This window comes from Manis javanica, chromosome 9, assembly GCF_040802235.1.
Source record: "Manis javanica isolate MJ-LG chromosome 9, MJ_LKY, whole genome shotgun sequence".
Lineage (NCBI taxonomy): Eukaryota > Metazoa > Chordata > Mammalia > Pholidota > Manidae > Manis > Manis javanica.
The window spans coordinates 25,582,348-25,588,347 of record NC_133164.1 but is presented as its reverse complement, the minus strand read 5'-3'; positions in this window follow the sequence as shown (position 1 = coordinate 25,588,347).

The window sequence follows — 6,000 nt, the reverse complement described above, 5'->3', positions numbered from 1 at the left end:
CTCTGTGCTTGGGACCCTTCCAGATCATGCTTATGTCCCTCTTCATCTGGTGATCCAGCAGATGTTTTGGTGCATAATGTGAAGTATATATCCCCACATCTGCCAAATTTTTAACCATTAATATTACGAAATATTTTTATAATATCAGAGTTGTCTAGAAATGGAGTGGTTGGCTGTTTCTAGATGCGGGACCACAATCTGGGTGCTTGCCCTACTGTGAGTGTCAAGTTTCAAACAGGTTGTATTGAAAAATGTTTTAAGAACTCTTTTGACCTTGAGGTTCAAGAAAAAGATGAGTTTAGAAAGGAAATTAAATGTGTCTATTTCTTATTTATGGGAGGTTTCATAAGAAGAATAAACTCTTCCTTGCTGTCCAAATGACTAATAGTAAAGGACTGTGATGAAAGGTAATTAAACAAAGTAAATGAATGATTTTTTTTTTATCAGAAAGCAATTTTCTTTCAGAAAGAAGTAATCTGCCTAAAGTCACAAATCAAACTCCTCATACTTGATCATACATATTGGTCTTTAGAAGGGACTGTCTTTAAAATGCTCATTATTCCCTATTGCTTGATTGGCCACAGACAAGAGGTTAATGATGTATCTCCTGAGCATTTAGAGAGAAAGCTTCTTTGGCCCTGTAATGAATTCTTTCTCTTAGTTAGGTACAAACCTCTTGTTAGTGGAAAATAGTACTCAGTTGTTCACAGTCTGAAGCAGTTTCTGATAGAATTTTGTTACAACCACTTTAAATTCCATTGACTGCAGTTGCTGCCTGCCCATGTTTTCTGTATCTGGAATAAGGATGGGGCAAAAGATAAGATAATTTACCCATTGGAGATTTCTGTGATGTAAGAAGCACTAGTTATTTCTATTTATAAACAAAAACAGCCTTGAAAGGTTAAGACCTGATCTGTGTTATAGTAGCGGAATAACTTATTTTACTGAACAAACATAGAGTGGTTATTATGTATCAGATATATTATAACCCTATGAGGTGAGTGTTATTTTTATTCTAATTTTAAGGTGAGGAAACTGAGGCTCAGACATGGTAAGTTAACTAGCCTGAGTCACATAGGTGGTAAGCGGCAGAGCCAGGATTCAGAGCCAGGCTGTCTGGCTCTAGAGGTTAGAGCCTTGGCAAGGCCACAGCTAGAAACAAAATCTCCAGACGACTTATGATTTACTCCTCTTTCCAGTGAACTAGGTAAGTGCACATTCAAGTCATCTGCTAAGTAACCAAAGCTAGAACCCCATTTCTGTCCAATGAACCTCCTCTATCGAGTTGTCATCAGCATTGTTACTAGTCATACCTCTTTGCCCTTGATCTGCTGCTAGTCTTCATAACTGACTCCACCACAAAAGCAAAACCAAAATCAACTCCCTTCTGTAAGAAGCTCAACTATTGGCACATGAAATAATCAAGTACCAACAATTTGTGTGGAAGTCATATTCTTTAAAGGATACAGGTGTTAAAGTAGGGTTTCTTGCCTGGCTGCTTGAAGCACATAATAAAAGGGAACCCAATGCAAATGTGGTCAGGCTAACGGGGATCAGAAGATAACCTGGGCTTTTCTCTCCTACAGGCAGCTGAAGGACCCCACCAGTCAATTCTCATCCATGTACTTGTTCACAAATGATACTAGGGCCAAGTTAACCCCTGGAGAACCAAGAGAGAAGGAGAGTCCTTATTACTACATTATTTAATAGATGATGCAGTAGGGTTCAGATAATCAGTACAGTGATCATTCCCACTTCTTTAGCCTGGATTCGATTGCTGCAACTATCAACTAGTTTGCTGCAACTATCGGTATTGGAGGGAGCGGTGAGCTTATGAATATTATCTTCTATTTCAATTCTAATGCATTCCTCACTTCTTAAATGGAGTGCAAATCTTAAAGTATTATGCTAAAATGTATCATCAATTCAGGTTTCTTTGAAATACCTAACTTTTCGGGTTTTCTGATATAAAAAACAGGAGAAATGGAACATTACTTCAAATGTCAATATTTGTAACATCCAGCGGTTTCAGTATTGTTATTAGCACACTCTCTCCTTAAAGTAAAAGATTTACTTTTCTGTATAATGAACTCAAGCATTTCTGTAACCAGAACTTTGAGCTGTTGCTTAGGAGATTTGTAACATATGGTTTTCCTCTTCCACTTTTTAATATTTTGGTCTCTGGTGAATCCACATACAAAAGCTTTCTTCCTTTAGCTGGAGTCCCCAAATGAAAGGCTTTTCTTTTTCTGATTGTAGATTAGCCTGCCAAGAAACAAACATGAGCTGGAGAACATCACTTTAATTTATTGATGGGATACAGATGACCAGGAAGTCTGTCCTCTTCTAGGCTTTTGGGAATGCTTCAGGCTGACCCAGCACAGCGGAGTTCATACTGCAAAGACAGTCTTTGCCAAAAACCGAAGCCAATAGTCACTGCAAACCTCTGAACCAAAACATTCCTTCAGTGCTTGAATTTCCCTATAATTTGTGTAGATTCCCTTTTTGTCAATGAAGCTAGCAGTGGATAACTAGCTTAGTGCAATCAGACAAAACAACTGTGCCATTCATTCGGTAATTAGATGACAGCTGCGCTGCATGCTTTCTGGTTTCCGTTCCTCATTCTTTCCTTTCTTTTCAAGTCCTTGGAGACAAACTCTGGGATGTTTGGCAGAGCGGAGGCCCTTGTTGAAAAATATCCTGTCTTTTTTTACTGTAGGGTTGCTAATAAGTTCTATTCTCAGAGGCAAAACATTAGATGCACACAGCAGGGGGGATCAGCCCAGTTACGGAAAAAAAAAGTTGGGCTCTTCTGTTCATTACTTTCGCTTCACTTTACAGTTTTGCCTCACTCAAGACTGAAGAGGGTTCTCCTTTCTTCGAACAGTCCACAAATGAATTTGATACCCAAGCTACATACTTATAGCAGCTCTTATATCAATGAGTTTTTAAACTTTCAGACATAAACATTTTATGCGAGGTGAAGCAAAGACAGAAAGATAGGAAAAATAAATGGGGAGGAAGGCTGCGTGCTTAGTTCACCTGCTCTGAAGAGCGAGAGCCACTTTCGTTCCTGCGCAGTAACGCGTTGAGAATTGTGCTAACACTTCCTTGTTTTCAATTATTTTTATTTTATTTTATTTTTGGTTATCTAAACCACTAGACAGACAGGGTGGGAAAGCTTCTTCATGCGAATAGGCAGGCTGCTTCTGTTCTGTTGCCATTACTGCCTTGAATTTGTAGTGCTGTCAATGTCCACAGAATGGGTGCTGGCTACCTTCCCTGGGGATTGTCTGGCCCTGTCACTCAGGTGTCTTGGTTTTGTTTCAGGTTGAGCTGCATGAAGGAAAAGAGGGACATTTTTTGGAGGACTCTGTCTAAACTACAGATGGGCAGGAGTGGGGTGTCTTCAGGGTAACTGGAATCAGGAACCAAAGGCCTTGTCTTTTTCCTGCCCCTTCTCTGTTTTCTCTGCTTCTCTGGCTTGATTCTCACCTCCTCCTCACTTCTGTTACCCTCTGTTACTGAGGCACATTATGCATTTTAAAAGTTTAATTAAGCAAAAATCAGTTCAAATCAGGCAGCACCAAACTGGAAGTGGTTAGAAGCATTCCTCCAGCAGGAGTTCTGGAGAGACTTTAAATAGAAAAGGTAGGAGCGGAGGCAGGACACTAATTGGCTGTAGTTTGGTTGTGACTTGTTGTCCTTAGGTTTCAATTTTGTAACTTTGCGGCATTTACAGCTTAGATTTTGGGTTGTTTGTGTGGGGGAGCAGAATATGACACCCTAAAACATGGCATAAGGATTATCTTGAGCTGATTATTTTTCAGAAACTGCAGATGCAGGAGAAGCTCTGAAAACAGTAAAAGTCACCGTTTGGTGAGAGACATTTGCAAGGGAAATCTCCTTTGTCAGGTTGTTTCCCGCTCAGTACCAGGAAGAGGAAGACTCAGTCTCCAAAAATTCTTACCACTGGCTAAGGAAAGAAGTGACATCTCAGTGACAACCATAGCCCTGTTTACTATGCTTTCTTTCCCTGGTAACATTTCTAACTAAAGTGTTGAAGGAGCCACCTGTTTTCTTCTTCCTGTTTATAGTAAAAGGTGAGAGGAGAGAGACAAATTGAGGGAAGAATTGTGAAACAAAGGAAACAGGACTTGACAATCTTGAAAATTCTCAGCTTCTCCCATGTCAAGTGGCTAAATTAAGGTATGGCTTTCTGGCAGTGTCAGGAATGCATTTTAGAGAAAAGGCTGTGGGTGTGATAGTAAACCTCTTACTAAAATTCAGAAAGACAGAAAACATGGAGTATTCAATCACACACAGAGACCTTTCAGGAGATTAAGGGTGTGGCTCACATATTCTGTCTCTCAAACCACAGGGCCTGTAGGAGGTTTAGAGTGATGTCCCTCAACCATATCAGCAGGTGGATAAAGTAGAAAAGAGTTTATCTCATACAGATCCGTAGGGGTAGCTTTTCTTTAATGGAATGTGTAGAGAAAATGGAAGTTCTGCAGCCAGGATCCTCACCTGATTCTAACCTACTCACCCACTGTGCCCGTGCAATGGTGTAAAACTTGGCCTACTGTGCAGGTGCATGCTTGCACGCATGTTGGCAGTAAGCCATTATTGCCTGTGTTGTTATATAAAAAGCTCCACCCAGTGCTCAGGGCAAAGCCTGGGGCAGAAGTAGAGATGAAGATGGATTTGCTATATAAAGAGCTCTACCCAGTGCTCTTCCTGGTAGCAGAGAGACCCAGCTGGCAGAGACGGAGGCTGAGGGGAATTATAGACTTGCCAGATGTGGACATGATTCTAGTGCCTGACCTGCCACTGGGAGAATAAAGCTTTGTATAAGGCCCTTTACCCCCAACTATTTCACTGTCATTTTTCAGCCTCATTGAATCCAGGGTGAACTTGCCAACGGCTGGGAACCTCCTCCAGTCCAGAGCTACAGAGCATACCCCATTAAAATCCACAGGGGACCTACAAAATTCTTGAGAAAATTATTTCAGTAGAACATTGCCAACTTGGATAAAAATGGACAGAGAGAATACAAAATGAAAGCTGATTGTGAGATTCCCCCAAATTCTACAATGAGAAGCAGACTGATAGGACTACTTAGCTGTGACATGTTACTTTACTTGAAAAAGGAAAGGAACCAGGAGTCCAGAGGGTAGAGTTTTGTTACATTATATAGAAAATAGAAAGCAAGAGGTACTTCATACTAGAGTTATTTCTAGGCCTTGAAACATAGTAAAGACTCCCAACATTTGTCTAACTGGATTTCAGAACTGCTATGGGTTAGTGACTCCTTTTTCCTTTCATTTTCCCCCATGAATATCTATCCCTGCTATCTTATGCCTATCATACCTTGGAATTTTGGGTATGTTGAGGGCAGTTAACTTGTCTTTTTAGTTTCATAGGTTCAAAAAATGGAGAGAAATTGTGCCATGAAAGATTTACTTAAAGGATTAGACCCAGAAACCTTATCTGTACCTTGATCTGATTTAAATGATAAGATTTTAGGCATTGAACTGAATTTATAATGGGATGAGATTCTTAAACACCTTGGAAGGGGTGAATATGTTTTTTTTATGTGGGAGAGATTTGAAGCATTAGACGTCACAGGTCAGACTGTGGTGACAGAATTTAAGGTACCCCCCCCCCGTGATCTCCACCTCCTGATATTCGTGTCCTTGTTTAATCCTCTATACTTCAGTGTGGACAACACCTGAATTCGCTTTTAACCACTGGAAAGCATCAAAGGTGATGAGATGTACAGGGTGACTTGAACATAGTGGCAGGAACATATCACCTGTCACTGTAGTTCCTTTCTCTCTGTTACCAGCTTTGAGGAGGCAAGCCTCCATGAGTATTCTAGCCACAAACTGCCAACAATCTGAGGGAGCTTGGAAGTGGTTTCTTTCTCAGTTGAGCCTTTGATGAGAATATAGCACTGTACACAAAAGATTCAAGGTTACTAGTTTGCTATAATTG